The sequence below is a fragment of the Ceratotherium simum genome, chromosome 17 (genome assembly GCF_057802395.1).
Source record: "Ceratotherium simum simum isolate JZ-2026a chromosome 17, ASM5780239v1, whole genome shotgun sequence".
In the NCBI taxonomy this organism is placed as follows: domain Eukaryota; kingdom Metazoa; phylum Chordata; class Mammalia; order Perissodactyla; family Rhinocerotidae; genus Ceratotherium; species Ceratotherium simum.
In genome coordinates, this window is record NC_141916.1 from 61,294,646 (window position 1) to 61,311,566 (window position 16,921).

A 16,921-nucleotide genomic window follows, 5' to 3' on the forward strand; every position below is an offset into this window, starting at 1 on the left:
AAAGACAGCTGAATGTGGTACCTCTTCCCACGACCCCCAACTGAAGGACTAAAAGCACCTATTGCGTGCCAGGAACATTACAGACTTAGGGATAGGACTTCTTGGGAGGAGAAGGGACACTGGAAGAGGCAGTGAGGGGAAAATGAGCAAGTTCTGCTTCTGAATTTGGATCTTAAAAAAATGTATGTACAATATTACTGTTGAAGTCTGATGCTTTTCAAGAAGTGAAAACTAAAGCTTACAAACAAACAAGACAGTCTGCCACCATAATAAAATGGCACCACTGACTGCAAAGCCTTTGTTATCTGCCTCCAAAGGGAGATCTGACCAGTGGGGACAGGGTGGAGAATGGAGAACCTCCAAGTGTGGGCTCCACGAGCTGGCTAACCGCTCTCTCCAGGATGGACTGAAGGACAGACTTAGAACTTGGCATCCACTCCCACCTCGCATTCAACAACATGAGTGGGGGCTAACAGAGGAGAACCCGTCCCCTTTCTTCTTGCCAAGCTGTGACAGTGGGTGTCAAGGCAGCTGAAAATGCCGTGCAGGACCGAGGCAGGCAGAGGCGAGAGACATCCAGAGGAACCAAAGGCTGTGTGTCAGAGCGCTCCTCTCACCAAGGACAGTCACTGAGAGCCATGCTTATCTCCAGTCTGTGCGCTGAGCCAGGAGGGGGCTGGCAGAGATGGTCCAGTCACTTTCGTATGTTAATCCTGGCAGCACGAGCAGCAGAAGGCAAACCCAGGGCAGAGAAGGGGACCAAAGGAAAGTCTGATTAATAATCACACTCTGAGTTTACAGAGCACCTCCTTCTTCCCTAACAAGTTCCAAGTGTTTTGGAGACATTACTTCACTAGGCCCTTCAGATTCTTTCTTTAAACATTTTCACAGGCAAGTCTTAGACAGTATCCAGTACGTGGGAAAGTTGGGATACTAAGTCCACTTTAAAAAATTAGGAAAAGCACACATACCCATACCAACTGGCGCGAGGGCAGTCAGAGGAGAGACAAGACTAACAGCGCTTCTCCAAGCTACTCTGGCCAGTACCATAGGCTGCTTCTCAAAAACGATTCTGCAAGTTTAGGAAAAAGTGAGTGTCCCAAAAGTCCCAAAATAAGTGTCCAGAATTCCAGAAAATAGAATAATAGTCCTGCCTCAGCCTCCTCACAGTACAGCACAGATCAGGAGCCCAACTTGCCTTAAATCATTTCTAAGACAAGCCAAAAAAGGAATAAAGGAGAGAGGGAAAATGGAAGGAAAGAAAGGAGGAAGGGGAAAAAAAGCACATGTATTCTGCCTAGATCAAAGAAGTTTCCATTTTTATCTGAAGAGAGGGACACTGGGTGGTTCTGTAAGGCCTGTCTACTGCAAATCAACCAAAGCAGTATAATCTACAAGATAAATCGCTAGTCATTTTATGTTTCTTTTTTGTCCCTTAGAAAAAAGTACATACGTTTCTACAAGAACACTCAATCATTTAGCATTTACTGTGAGTCTACTAAATAGCAGGCTTCGTGTTGGGTCTGAGTACAGAATGTGAACAAAACACTATCTCTCCTCTGCCCCAGAAATGGAAATACAGTGGTGGGCACAACCATCAGGATAAAAATGACAAAACACAAATAGACAAATAAGGTCACACTTATGTAGTGGGAAAAGGTCTGTGGGGGAAAAGAATAGCAGAATGTAAGAAAATAACAGGTTATGTCCTTGGCTGAGTGGTCAGGAAAGACCTGGGTAATGAAGCCATATCTTGCCTGAGACCGGAAGGATGGGCAAGTGAAGGCAGGAGCTTTCTCTAGGGGCAGAAGGAAGCACATGTGTGCAGGCCAACAGGTGAGAACAGACTCGGGCCTTCCAGGAACCAAGGCCAGTGGGTTTAGAGTTCTGGGAGAGGAAGAAGAGGACGGCAGGACAGGCGAGGCCATACCGTGCAAGGCCAGGCCAGGCATCTTAAGGAATCTGGAGTTAAGGACTTTGTTTTTTCCTATGTCCTTCACAGCCCCCAGCCCAATGCCTTCCTCATGGCAGACACTAAGAAAATACATGCTTAATTCAGTAAATCAAATATAAATCAGCGACCATTTAACAAGCAATGCAGCAACTTAAAATCTTGGCCCTCAAGAATTATAATCTGGTTTATAGAAAAAAGAAACCAGACCATCCCTCCACCTCAAATGACAAATGTTCTTCAGATAGCAAGAAAGATATCCTGAGGCAATATCTGATTAAATACCAAATGAAACGTTCAAGTCTTAGATAGCTCACTGGAAGGGGGAATAATTTTAGGCTATGGTGGTGTCAACGGGTTTCCCAGAGAGGGTGGACTCCCAGTGGAAGCTGAAGTCTGGGGAGAATTCAGCTTAGCCACCTGGGGAGGATGCTCCAGCATGCAGAACAGTGTAAATGGAACTGCAGAAGCAGAAATGAGCAAGGTCTGTCTGGGAGAAATAAGCACACAGGACAGCTGGGCCCACCCTACAACACAGAGCAGTCCACCCCAGAGGCAGCTCCACGCTGGCTCACCCCACCTCAGGGCCTTGCCAGCAGACAAGAGGAAGATTCCCAGGCCAGGGCCCCAGGCAGGCCTCCTGCCTGGCACTCTCTGGGGGAGCAGAAGGAAAGTGAGTGAGATGTCTGCCCCAAGACGAGGAGGAGAACGCAGAGAGTTAAGGATCTCATTCACTGGGATAAAAATTTAAATGCCAAGAAGGAGGGCGAGAGAAGGGGAAAAAATCCAAGTTGTAGTATTATGCAACTGAAATTCCATGCATAAGCCAGGAAATTCAAAGGTCACAGTTCCCACAGCAACTGTAACCTGACCCGTCAGCGTCTGTAGTCTTTGGCACTTCCAGACCCAAAGCAACCTACCACGCTCAGCGCTCAGCGCTCGGCAGCCCACACGCCGCCAGCACATACCTGCTGCTCAGCGGCCCCGTGGCCTGGCCCCTGCAGCGCCAGGCAGTCCGCCCGTGCTCAGCCCAGGGCTCACCTGGCTGCCGCACCAGGCTGCACTGGGCCCTAGGCCTTTCTCTGCAGTTCCCAATTCTTTCAGGCAAGGCTTCACCCTGACTCCTTGCCTACTTAACTACTGGTCTCTAATCTTAACTCTTCTGTGGGCTGAGTTATCTTAACAGGGAGAAGGGAAGTGTGTGTATGTGGGGGGAGGGGTCGCTACCACCCTCTTATCTTACATCTTGTGGCATCCCAACACTTGCAAAGCCTTATTATATGGAAACAGGGCAGGGCAGAGGGAGGAGATGGAGGGGTGGCAAGGGAATGTTGGCTTCAAAAGACGCCATCAAAAAAAGTGAAAAGACAGCCCACAGAATAGGAGAAGATTTCTGCAAATCATCTACCTGATAACGGACTTGCTTCTAGAGAATATGTAACTGAGCTCATGTCCCTTCCCAAGAGAGGCCAGGACACAGGCAGGGTCACCCAGACTCTGCACCCATCCTGAGGCAGCCTATACAGTGATAGTGGAGGATGGGGCAGAGCCCCACATCCACCCTCATCCCCCAGTCTGTGGGTGGCCGTTAAGGCTGTGGGCATCTGCCTGTTGGTGGAAGGAAGACCAACAGGCACCTGGCTTAGAAACAGGTGATCATGGGCCTTTTTAAAAGACAAGCCCCCTGAGGTCCTCCTCCTCACTGTTCAATCATCACAACAGAAAAGACTCACCCAGAAAGAGGTGTATGTCCTGGAGCTCTTACCTCTCTCTGGCCCAGGGCTTATGTGAGTAGCTGAAATTACAGCCTCAGAGCAAAGAATGACTTTCCTGTTACTCTCGCTGCCAAAGTGAACACAGACAGGAAAGCACGGAGGTAGTCAAGAGAAGGCCCAGCTCCTGGATGTGTGACTAAGACTCGCTCTATGCTGAGCAGCTGTTTGACCTCAGCGGTGCTGATAAAACCACCTTGCATGAGAAAAAGGAATAAAAGGAATCCAAATAGGCAACGAAGAAGTGAAACTCTCGTTGTTTGCAGATGACATGATCTTATATATAGAAAACCCTAAAGACTCCATTGGAAAACTATTAAAAATAATCAACAACTACAGCCAAGTGGCAGGGTACAAAATCAACTTACAGAAATCAGTTGCATTCCTATATACCAACGACGAACTAACAGAAAGAGAACTCAAGAAGACAATCCCATTTACAATTCCAACAAAAAGAATAAAATATCTAGGAGTAAATTTAACCAAGGAAGCCAAAGACCTATACAATGAAAACTATAAGACATTATTGAGCAAAATCAATGATGACATAAAGAAATGGAAAAATATTCCATGCACTTGGATTGGAAGAAGAAACACAGTTAAAATGTCCATACTACCTAAAGCAATCTACAGATTCAATGCAATCCCCATCAGAATCCCAAGGACATTCTTCACAGAAATAGAACAAAGAATCTTAACATTCATATGGGGCAACAAAAGACCCCGAATAGCTAAAGCAATCCTGAAAAAGAAGAACAAGGCTGGAGGCATCACAATTGCTGACTTCAAAACATGCTACAAAGCGACAGTAATTAAAACAGCATGGTACTGGTACAAAAACAGACACACAGATCAATGGAACAGAATTGAAAGTCCAGAAATAAAACCTCATATCCATGGGCAGCTAATCTTTGACAAAGGAGCTAAGGACATACAGTGGAGAAAGGAAAGTCTCTTCAATAAATGGTGCTGGGAAAACTGGACAGCCACAAGCAAAAGAATGAAAGGAGACCATTTTCTTTCGCCATACACAAAAATTAACTCAAAATGGATCAAAGACCTGAAGGTGAGACCTGAAACTATAAAACTCCTGGAGGAAAATACAGGTAGTACACTACTCGCCACCAGCCATAAACGGATCTTGAATTCCATGTCTACTCAGACAAGGGAAACAAAAGAAAAAATAAACAAGTGGGACTTCATCAGATTAAAGAGCTTCTACAAGGCAAATGAAACCAGGATCAAAATGAAAAGGGAACCCGCCAGCTGGGAAAAAATAGTTGCAAACATATATCTGACAAGGGATTAATCTCCGTAATATATAAAGAACTCACACAACTGAATAACAAAAAAACAAACAAGCCAATAAAAAAATGGGCAGAGGAAATGAACAAACACTTCTCCAAAGAAGATATACAGATGGCCAATAGGCACATGAAAAGATGCTCAACATCACTAGTCATCAGGGAAATGCAAATCAAAACCACACTAAGATATTACCTTATACCCATGAGAATGGCTATAATCACCAAGACAAAAAGCAACAAATGCTGGAGAGGCTGTGGAGAAATGGGAACACTAATCCACTGCTGGTGGGAATGCAAACTGGTGCAGCCTCTATGGAAAACAGTATGGAGATTCCTCAAAAAATTAAAAATAGAAATACCTTATGATCTAGCTATCCCACTACTGGGTATCTACCCAACGAACCTGAAATCAACAATCCAAAGAGTTGTATGCACCCATGTTCATCACAGCATTATTCACTATAGCCAAGACATGGAATCAACGCAAGTGTCCCTCGACTGATGAATGGATAAAGAAGATGTGGTATATATATACCATGGAATACTACTCAGCCATAAAGAAAGACAAAATTGTCCCATTTGCAACAACATGGATGGACGGACCTGGAGGGTATTATGTTAAGTGAAATAAGCCAGAAAGAGAAAGACAAACAGGGCATGATTTCACTCATATCTGGAAGATAAACCAACACACACACAGATAGAACTGTTTGGTGGTTACCAGGGGCTAGGGAGGTGGGGGGTGGGCACAAGTCACTTATATGGTGACTGATAAACAAAAATTTCACAATAAAAAAAAATCATAACTATGCCCCACATAAAAAAAAAAAGATCCATCTGAAAAAAAAAAAACACCTTGCATGATTGCTGTGAGAATTACATCAGGCAATGCAAGAGCTACAGGGCCTAACACAGAGGAGGTGCTCGATAAATGGGAATTACTAGTATTGTTATTTCTTTTCATACTTCCTGTTTTACCAAAAATACTGCTACCCAACCTGATTACTCACTTTATTGATAAGAATGGAGTCCAAATTACTGTTTTGGTTGTTTCATAGCACCAACAACAATAACAGCAGCTAACATTTAATGTGTGCTCAGTATGGGATGAGCACTATCTTGCATGCTGTTGTTTGAACATCACACAAGATTTCACTGAATCCTCACAATAACCCCATGAGATAGGTATTATTTCCACATTTTATAGGTGAAGAAACAGAAATTGACTAATGTACTAAAGGTCACACAATTCTAGTGGTAGAAGATGGAACTGAAGCCAGGCACTCTGCCTTTAGAGCCCCCACACTTAACCACATTCCATCCATCTTCAAGTATCTGTCCCCACCAAGAATACAGCATACAAAGAGGACAAAGTGTCGCAGCTTCCAAAAACATTCCAAGAGCGACTTCTTTAAAAGAACTGGCAAGTCTCAGGTCAGCCCCATGATCACAAAACCACAAGGAATGGTTCTGAGTTCTGCAGAGGAGAAAGGTCAGAGCAATCCAAGATGCCTTCGCCATTCACTTTCATCCATCTGATCACAGGCAGCTCCATTCAAAGTGGGAACAGGGGCCATGCTTCATTTCAAAATCACCCCTGCTAAAAAGCCACCCAAGGGGCTGGCCTGCTAGCATAGCAGTTAAGTTCACACCTTCCACTTCGGTGGCCCAGGGTTTGCAGGTTCGGATCCTGGGTGCAGGCTGACGCGCTGCTTGTCAAGTCATGCTGTGGCAGGCATCCAACATATAAGGTAGAAGAAGATGGGCACAGATGTTAGCCCAGGGCCAAATCTTCCTCAGCAAAAAGAGGAGGATTGGCATCGGATGTTAGCTCAGGGCTAATCTTCCTCAAAAAACAAAACAAAACAAAAGCCACCATGAGCATTTTGATGCCTCATGGGTAACTCTTAATGAACAAGCCTGAGAATTTTTAAATTGCCTTGTACTCTACTTGATTCACTTCCTATTTCATAAATTCCCACAATCTTCTTGCATTTGGAAAGACAGAACTTCTCATCTTCTCCACTTTTCCTTACCCAAGTTTCCTCTCCCACACATTTCTGTTCCGCACACCCCAGCCCCCAGCTACATGATTTATACCCACTTGTTCAGATTACATGCAAAGAAAAAAACTCAACACATTCATGTACCCCAATTTAGAAATGGAAATACCTGATAAAGAGAGCAAAAAGGGATAGAGAACAAATGAGGCTCTGAAATACCACATTTGCAAGTAATCCCAAGTTATGTCCCCCAAAAGAGACCTCTGCATTCCCAGGTACAAGTAGGCATGTGACTCTGGAGAAGACAGGGCCCCTGCTGTGCGTGTCCTGAGCTTGCCCTCCATCCAGGGATCAGCACTGACTGCTGCAGAGGTGTGAGGTGGCTCAGAGGAGGGGACACATAAGACGGCCAACAGAACATCACTACGGAAGTAAAATGTCTTACTTCTTTTTGTCTTGTCTGAACAGCATAGGGAGAAGGTGAACTACTAAAATATTTTGTAGGCATCAGGGTAGGAGACAGTTTAAGTTTTTCATTCTGGTAACTTACCTACATAACCCAGATGCACTTCTTATTAAATCCCATGCCTTATACTTGAGTAAATAGAGCCAAAAATCTCATTAGACAACACAGGGAGTTAAGACTGCAATGGGAAACAACTCTGCTCCATTTTCCTGGCTTGTGCTTAAATGCAATCTCAGTACACTTGTGTCCAACCTCCAGCTAGTCCCAGAAGCCTGGCCCCCAATCCAAGTGTTCACCAGTCATCAGCTTATGGTTGTTTTTTACCAGCGACACGATGAATAAAATGCTATAAAGAGCCCATATGCCTTAGTCTCTGCTTTCACAGGATTTTAAGTTTCTCAAAGCTAAAACAAAGTCACCAACATAATAAGTTCTGAGTATTAAAGGTTATGAGACTAGTTACAGACTATTCAACTTTAGAGACTTGTTCAATACAACAGAAACACCTGAAAGCACACAAATCTGTCATGTAAATCTGGGCTTACTCAGGAACTGAGGGCAAATGTGATTCATCAAAATTAAAATCTTTTATGCTTCAAAGCATAAAGGACACCATCAAGAAAGTGAAGGGGCCAGCCCGGTGGTGCAAGCGGTTAAGTGCGCACTCCGCTGTGGCAGCCCGGGGTTCGCTGGTTCGGATCCTGGGCGCACACCGATGCACCGCTTGGCAAGCCATGCTGTGGCGGCGTCCCATATAAAGGGGAAGAAGATGGGCACGGATGTTAGCTCAGGGCCAGTCTTCCTCAGCAAAAAAAAAAAAAAAAAAAGAGGATTGGCAGATGTTAGCATAGGGCTGATCCCCTCACACAAACAAAAAAAAGTGAAAAGACAACCCACAGAATGGGACAAAATATTTGCAAATTATGTATCTGATAAGGACTTTGTATCCAAAATATATAAAGAACTCTTACAATTTAATAATAAAAAGTAACCCAAATTTTTTAATGGGCAAAGGATTTGAATAGATATTGCTGCAAAGAAAACATACAAATGGTCAATAAGCACATGAAAAGATGCTCAACATCATTAGTCATCTGAGAAATGCAAATTAAAACCACAATGAGATACTACTTCACATCCACTAAGATGGCTGTAACCAAAAAGACAGACAAGTGTTGGTGAGATATGGAGAAATAGGAACCCTCACACATCGCTAGTGGGAATGTAAAATAAATGCAGCCACTGTGGAAAATAGTCTGGAAGTTCCTCAAAATGTTAAATGTAGAGTTACCATATTACCCAGCAATTTCACTCCTAGGTATGTATATACACAAGAGAAATGAAAACTTATGTCCACACAAAAACTCATATATGAATGTTCATAACATCATTATTCAAAATAGTCAAAGTGAAATGTCCATCAACTGTTGAATGCATAAAGAAAATGTAGTATATCCATAAAATGAAATATTATTTGGCCACAAAAAGGAGTGAAGTTCTGATCCATGCTATAACATGGAGGAACTTTGAAACATTATATTAAGTGAAAGAAGCCAGACAAAAAAGACCACATAGTGTATGATTCCATTCACATGACATGTCCAGAAGAACAAATCTAAAGAGATAGAAAGTAGATTAGTGGTTGCCCAGGGCTGAGGAGGGGGGGGCTGGAGAGAAGTGGAGAGTGACTGTTATGGGTACAGGGTTTCTTTTGGGGATGATAAAAATGTTCTATAATTGATTGTGTTGATGGTTGTACAACTCTGTGAATATACTAAAAACCAGTACCCTTTAAATGAATGAACTGTATGGTATGTGAATTATATAATAAAGCTGTTTAAAAAGAAAACAACTGAGAAAAAAGAATACTAAAATTCATATGGGGTAACAAAAGACCCCGAATAGCTAAAGCGATCCTAAGAAAAAGAACAAAGCTGGAGGCATCACAATCCCTGACTTCAGAACATACCACAAATCAACAGTAATCAAAACAGCATGGTACTGGTACAAAAGCAGACACACAGATCAATGGAACAGAATTGAAAGCCCAGAAATAAAACCACACATATACGGACAGCTAATTTTCAACAAAGGAGCTAAGAACATACAATGGAGAAAGGAAAGTCTCTTCAATAAATGGTGTTGGGGAAACTGAACAGCCACACGCAAAAGAATGAAAGTGGACCATCTGCTATCGCCATTCACAAAAATTAACTCAAAATGGATCAAAGACCTGAAGGTGAGACCTGAAACTATAAAACTCATAGAAGAAAATATAGGCAACACACTATTTGACATTGGTCTAAAGGAATCTTTTTGGATGACATGCCTACCCAGACTAGGGAAACTAAAGAAAAAATAAACAAGTGGGACTTTATCTGATTAAAGTGCTTCTACAAGACAAAAGAAACCAGAATCAAGATGAACAGACAACGCACCAGCTGGGAGCAAATATTTGCACAACATATATGTGACAAGAGGTTAATCTCCATAATATATAAAGAACTCACACAACTAACAAAAAAAAACCAAACAACCCAATCAAAAAACGGGCAGAGGAAATGAACAGACACTTCTCCAAAGAAGATATACAGATGGCCAATAGGCACACGAAAAGAGGTTCAACATCACTAATCATCAGGGAAATGCAAATCAAAACAACACTAAGATATCACCTCACGCCCGTTAGAATGGCTATAATCACCAAGACAAAAAACAACAAATGTTGGAGAGGATGTGGAGAAACAAGGAACCCTCATACACAGCTGGTGGGAATGCAAACTGGTGCAGCCTCTATGGAAAACGGTATGGAGATTCTTCAAAGAATTAAAAATAGAAATACCCTATGATCCAGCTATTCCACTACTGGGAATCTATCCAACGAACCTGAAATCAACAATCCTAAGAGGCTTATGCACCCCTATGTTCGTTGCAGCATTATTCACTATAGCCAAGAAGTGGAAGCAACCTAAGTGTCCCTCGACTGATGATTGGATCAAGAAGATGTGATATATATATATACACAACGGAATACTACTCAGCCATAAAAAAAAGACAAAATCGTCCCATTTGTAACAACATGGACGGGCCTGGAGGGTATTATGTTAAGTGAAATAAGCCAGAAAGAGAAAGACAAACACTGTATGATCTCACTCATATGTGGAATATAAACCAACATATGGACAGAGAAAACTGCATTGTGGTTACCAGGGGCAATGTGGGTGGGGGGTGGGCACAAGGGGTGAAGGGAGACATATATATGGTGAAGGACAAACAAAAATGTACAACCCAAAATTTCACAATGTTAAAAACTATTAAAGCATCAATAAAAAATATATATATATATATATATATAAAAAAAAGAAAACAACTGAGAGCAGTAACTATATCTTATGTGTCACTGTAGCCTCATAAGTAACACAGAGCCTGGCACACAGTAGGGACTCAGTAAATATTGGTAAAATCAAGAAAACGCAAGTGTGGAGTCTTTTTACCAAAGATTTCACCACAGGAATTCCCCACTGCATCTAGTGACTTCTGCGGGACAGTCCCAGCCCAGAGGAGACGGGGGCTTCTTTAGCACCTCTCCCAGCCCAGTACACCCTGAAGCATTAGGCTGATATTCTCTGTCTAAAGGATCTTCTAAACCTGGATTCTGTGATGCTTCGCTGATGGATATAAAAAACAACAACAAAATATTTCTGACAGCACATAACGTCAGTTCCTGGTCAGGTGCCACGAGGAAGGGGAGGGAAGTGTGGGACATGGTCCCTCTCCAGCAGTCTGGTCTCCAGCAGAATTAGCATTCATGAAATAATCAGAGACTTCAGAGCAGCAGATGATGGGGATAAATCAAGAAACAAAGACAATCAGGGCCTCTGGTCAAAAGTGGGGTACTCTTCTGGGGTCCCCCAAGTGAATTATTGTAAACTACTATCCTGCCTTGTCCATACGGCCTTCTCCACCCTGCAATCAGAATTAATTGCTTCCTCCACAGCATTTTGTTCAAAGCCACCTTACAGGCAGTTCACCATACGTATATCCGGCTCCCCCACCACAAAATACATTCCTAGCGGGCAAGGACAATGTCAACAACTTATGTCTCCTTGAAAACAATTAGCACTAAGTCCCGCACACAGTAAGTGGATAATTCATATTTGTCAAATTTAAGTGTTTACTTCACAAAAATCTTATTAACACCTCTTTTCTGAAGCCACATCTAGGTGGCCAAATGGGAACGGAACTGCCTTTAATAGTCTGTGGCAACTGAATGGCCAGCCCACCTAAAAGCAGAATCTTTAGATTGTTAACACGACCTTCGCATGACCTACAGCACGCACCCACACAACTGGCCCAAGCCCACCTTTCTTTCCGGAACTCCCAGCTCCTTCACGCTCCTCATTACGCTCCAGTCACGGGAACTGCTTGTTTGCTCCTCACGCCTGCAGACCTCCTCCCGGCCCCACCCAGAGGCACCCCCACCCACTCGCAGTCTGTGCTCACTGTAAGGACCATTTCCCCTGGGACGCCTTCCCAGACTCCCCTCCAGCCCAGGTTAAGTGCCTTGTCACACACTTCCACTGGACTCTACACGGTCCTTCCTCCGTGCCCTCCACACATTAGGTATCTCTGTGATTATTTATCTATTAACTAAACTGAGAACTCCGTGAAGGCAGTGTTTGTTTAACTCACTATGGTGGTGTGCTGGTAAATGCTTAACAACCTGTTCTCCAAAAATATGTTCGTGCAGTTATGTGTACATACATGTATTATAAATTTTACTGACATAAAAGATGTGTAGCATACAATAGGACTAAAATATACAATATAGTAATAAATATGTATAATAATATATAGTAACATATAATAATAAAGTTTGTTATACTCTTTAATGTAAATTTCAGCTATCCAATTGATTCTCACAGAACACTGTCATGGATTTTTGTCCAACTCATATCTGCGGCCAACCTATGGATTCAACTGATAAATAAGTGAATGTTGGTTAATATTTTCATTTACTTTAAGCAGTAAAATAAAACAGAAACAAGGAAGATGAACATCAAACATTATATGAGCAACTTCTTTGCTGAACTGGATCCTAGTTTTCAAATACTAGAAGAATATTTCCTCAATTTTTTTGTGCTATTCATAATGTAATGGCTACAGACACAAAACACTTAAGGTTTAAACTGCAAATGTTAACATTTTCTCCATCACTTTATTAAACAATGAACAAAACAATAAATCAAGTCCCGATTTGTAGTATTTGTTGGTTTCCGTGGCATAAATACTCCCACTGTGGCATAAATACCGCCCCCCACGGCCAATTTCAAGCTACTAACTTGACGTCTCTGAACACAGAGCGGGGGAGAGACGCTCCATATTCACTATTACATAGTATTTCTACCATACGGATACAAGAGACGTAACAGCATAGTTAATGCTCAAACAATGAGGAAGTGATGAGTTTTGAGTATTTATTACCCTTGTTTTTAATATAATTTAAGTTTATAGAATAAATTTTTAATAATGGCTCTATTTAACAACCAATTCACAAAATTCCTGAAAATTGAAGGACAAGGTCTGAGCGGGCTCTGGGAGGCCGTGGTTGGCTACTCCATTCCCAGTGTTTGGTCCACAAAAGGTACTCGATGCATGTTGGTGGGAACAAACCATAATCCTGTGGTTACTTCACTCCTAAGAGTCTGATACTCCAGAGGGAATCAACACTCTCCTATAACAAGATTTTCCTATAGCTGGGGATTCTGAAAGCTAAAGAGACTAGCACAATCTTCCATAGAACACATTATCTTTAAAAAAAGGGGGGGGGCGTCTTTAATACTTAGTATAAGCTCAAATGTAAGACACCTTCTTTGATAAATTCTCCCTGAAGCATGTCTTCCACAAAAACACTTGGGCACTGGGAGGTTAATTTTAAATCCTTCAACAGTCTGATCTGGTTTGGCACCCTAGGTGGCATTATTCACGGGGTGCTCCTTTAAAGCTAGTGAGCTCTGGCTTCCGCTCTGGAAAACGCAGAGCCCAACAAGTTGCCCCAGGGGGTGCTGGGCTGTGCTGAGAACAGCTGAGAGCTCACTCACTCCCTCCCTGGGTCTCTCCTAGCTCAGTTTGGGTCCTCTTTCTTAACTCTATTTCTTTTTACATTGCTATTGCTACCCTCCCTTCTCTTGTCTTCCCCCTCTCCTTGGTTCCCTGGAGAGCCCCCTTTCCAAAGCTGGGTTTAGTCCTTGGCTTCCCACCATCCTCCCCCCTCAATACCACCTTGTTTTTGTCAGAGATGACTCCTGGATCTACATCAGACTACCTGAATGCTCCTCTCTACTTGCTATCTTCAGGACAAAGCCTGGAGCACATGCCCGGTTATCAGCCGAGTCCTTCCTTCAGGTGACACTGCATGTCTATGCCTCTGACAACACAGGTGTGTCAGGGCTGTTCCTCTAGGAGCAGGAGACAGACTCCATCCGCATCAGTCAGGATCTGGTGGACCTTATCTTCCGTAGACTGTACTATGAATTAAGGAGCAGTGACGTTTCATTTCCCAAGAACAGAATAAAACTGAACTGGTTTTTTCAGATTATGCATGCTGTTCTCCTCCCCCGAAGCAGTGTCCTCACATGTAAGACCTCCTGCCCCCTCGTCCTGTCTTCACCCCGTCCCGAGCAGCACATACCCAAGACTCCACTAAACTCATGGCTCTATAGCCTTTTCCCACTCTGGTCACCAATTGGTCCTCACCATGCTCCAGTGGAAATTACTCCACCCTGCCCACCAGCGGGCCCTCAGGCCTCCAGCCCATCTTCCCAAGTACTGTTCACATGGTGCCACTTCCCCATTTGAGAACCTAAGGCCCCTATCAAAATCTAAGAGCATATCCCTGTACCTCAGAAATAAACACTGAAGTATTCTGGGGTCAACATTAGGAGTTAAATGTCTCTAATTCATAGAGAGAGAAGGAAAAAACATGAAAAAGCAAACAGGGCAAGGTGAAAACAACTGGTGGTTCCTGCTAAAGGGTCAACAAGAGTTCCTTGTACTATTCTTGCACTTTTCTGAAATTATATCAAAATAAAGTTAGGGGAAAAAAATCTAAACCCCTCATCTTAGCATCCAAGTTTGACAATGAACAGTACCTTCTCACTAACCCCTCTGTCAAGCTCACCTGGGACGGTCACGTCCCTACCTAACACCTTGTTTTGACCCTCTCTCTACACCTGGACTCAGGATTGCCCTGCTCCCCCCCAGCCGGCTCCCTTCACTGACTCACTCTGCCTGGGGTGTGGGGAAGGAGAAGAACTGACACTCCCGAGCACCTGCCACCAGCCAGGCCGGCACTGCGCCGGCCCTGCGCCGGGCACTTGCTGCGCATTACTGCATCCAATTCTTCTAACAACTCGACGAGGGAGGCAAGAGCCTAGGACTTGGAGAGATTAAGACACGGGTCCAAGGTGACACAGCCACTGAGTGTGGAGCTGGGAGGGGAACCCAGGTGGGGCTCTGCCATCCACAGCACTGACCACACCCCACTGGTCCCCTCTCCAGACCAGCTCACCCACAGCCTCCTCATTCGGTCCCCACGGACTTACTGCCTGTTTAGTGCCAGGCCCTGTTCTACATGCTAGGATTATATTAGAGAACAAAGCAGATACAGCTTTCTGACCTCACGAAGCTTCCATGTGAGTGGGAGGAAACAGACAATAAAAGCTTTATTTATCAAACACTCATATAGCGCTTACTCCATGTCAGGTGTTATGCTAAGCAGTTTGTAAATATTAATTCATTTAATAATGGCTGAAAATCTTCATAAAAATTTAATCCTCATAAAAATTCTTATTTTTATGTAAGAGGTATTATTCTTACAAGTGAGGAAACTGAGACTAACGTGGTTAAATAATCTACCCAAGGTCACACAAGCAGCAGGTGGTGAGACTTTCGCTCAAGGGGTCTGGCCCCAGTTCCCAGGCTACTACGTCTCTCAAGAAACGTAAGTAAGCAGCTGGAGGGTGGTCAATTCTCTGGAAAAAAGGAAAAAGTAGAGCAGGATAAAAAGAATTAGGAGTACAGGGGGGAAGGCAACACAGTGAAATTTTAAACCAGGTGGCGTGAATATCTTTCATGGAGAAGGTAACATTTAAGTAAAGACATGCAGGGCCGGCCCGTGGCTTAGCGGTTAAGTGCGCACGCTCTGCTACTGGTGGCCCAGGTTCGGATCCCGGGCACACACCGATGCACCACTTCTCCAGCCATGCTGAGGCCGCGTCCCACATACAGCAACTAGAAGGATGTGCAGCTATGACATACAACTATCTACTGGGGCTTTGGGGAAAAAGAGGAGGAGGATTGGCAATAGATGTTAGCTCAGAGCCAGTCTTCCTCAGCAAAAAGAGGAGGATTGGCATGGATGTTAGCTCAGGGCTGATCTTCCTCACAAAAAAAAAAAAAAAAAAGCAAAGACATGCAGGGGCTCAGGGTGTTAACCATGTAGTATCTTAGGGAAAAGTGTTTCAGGAAGACAGAACTGTCTGTGCAAAGGTCCTGAGGCAGGGCATGCCTGGAGTGTATGAGGAACAGTAAGGCAGCCAGACAAGCTGGAGCAGAGGGAGCAAGCAGAGTAGTCACCACTGCCTTTTGAGCAGCAGAACACACATGCACGGCTTGTACTTGATTCTCTGTATCTGACTGTTATCCACTGGCTGCTCTTGTTACTTATCTTGACTCCCAAAATGAACTGTGAACTCTGAGAACAGAGCCCCTGACCTCTACTCTCCTTGTCTGTCCCTGTAACCTTTAGGTGTACATTTACTGAATCTATCTGCCTTGCCTTTGCGGGTTCCATTAACCACAAAGAAGACAAGCAGATCCCGTCAGGGCAGGTTCTGACAACTGCCCTCAGCTCCCCTAAGCCAGTGCCTCTGTCTGTGTTAAGGGTGCACCGATGAAAACATCAGCATGTAAACGGTACTTGTATCTTGTTTCCAAGCACATACACAAATTTTATACTCATTTTTATCTCCAGTATGTCCCTTTAAGCTGGTTGACAGCCAACATCTCCCTACTTTAAAAATGGCAACACCGTGACCCAGAACCATTAATTGCCTCCCTTGGGCTCACCACACAGCAGCAGCTGACCCAAGGTGTCCCCATCTGGGCTGGGAGGTCAGGGAATGCAGAGGCACCTGGCACCTTTAATCTCCTCTGTGACCCACCCACCCCTCCCACGCCCAGCACAGGGCCTCCCAGATCTAAGACACTGAGGACCTACTCTTGGATTTCAGATGTCCCAGATCACAAAACGGGCTCTCAAACAGTCAATAACGACTGAACACAGAGAAGGGTCCCAATCCCATCTACACAGGCTTAACACAGGCTTAAGGCAAAGACCAAGCATTTAGTTAAGTCACAGA

At 43.8% G+C, this 16,921-nt stretch overlaps 1 protein-coding gene across 11 annotated transcripts in view; it reads right to left on the reverse strand.

Annotated features, from left to right (window-relative positions):
• MICAL3 (microtubule associated monooxygenase, calponin and LIM domain containing 3) overlaps positions 1–16,921 on the reverse strand; it is a 227,867-nt gene that overhangs the window by 176,806 nt on the left and 34,140 nt on the right. For 6 of the 11 annotated variants that reach the window (XR_015555019.1, XR_015555018.1, XM_087442997.1 and 3 more), the window contains exon 2: positions 618–713. The exons of 3 other annotated variants lie outside the window; for them this stretch is intronic. The gene's annotated coding sequence lies outside the window, so the exon portion shown is untranslated. Of the gene's footprint in view, positions 1–443; positions 714–16,921 lie in introns of those variants that run through there. 2 more of the 11 variants (XM_087442998.1, XM_014793914.2) reach the window with 1 other exon arrangement.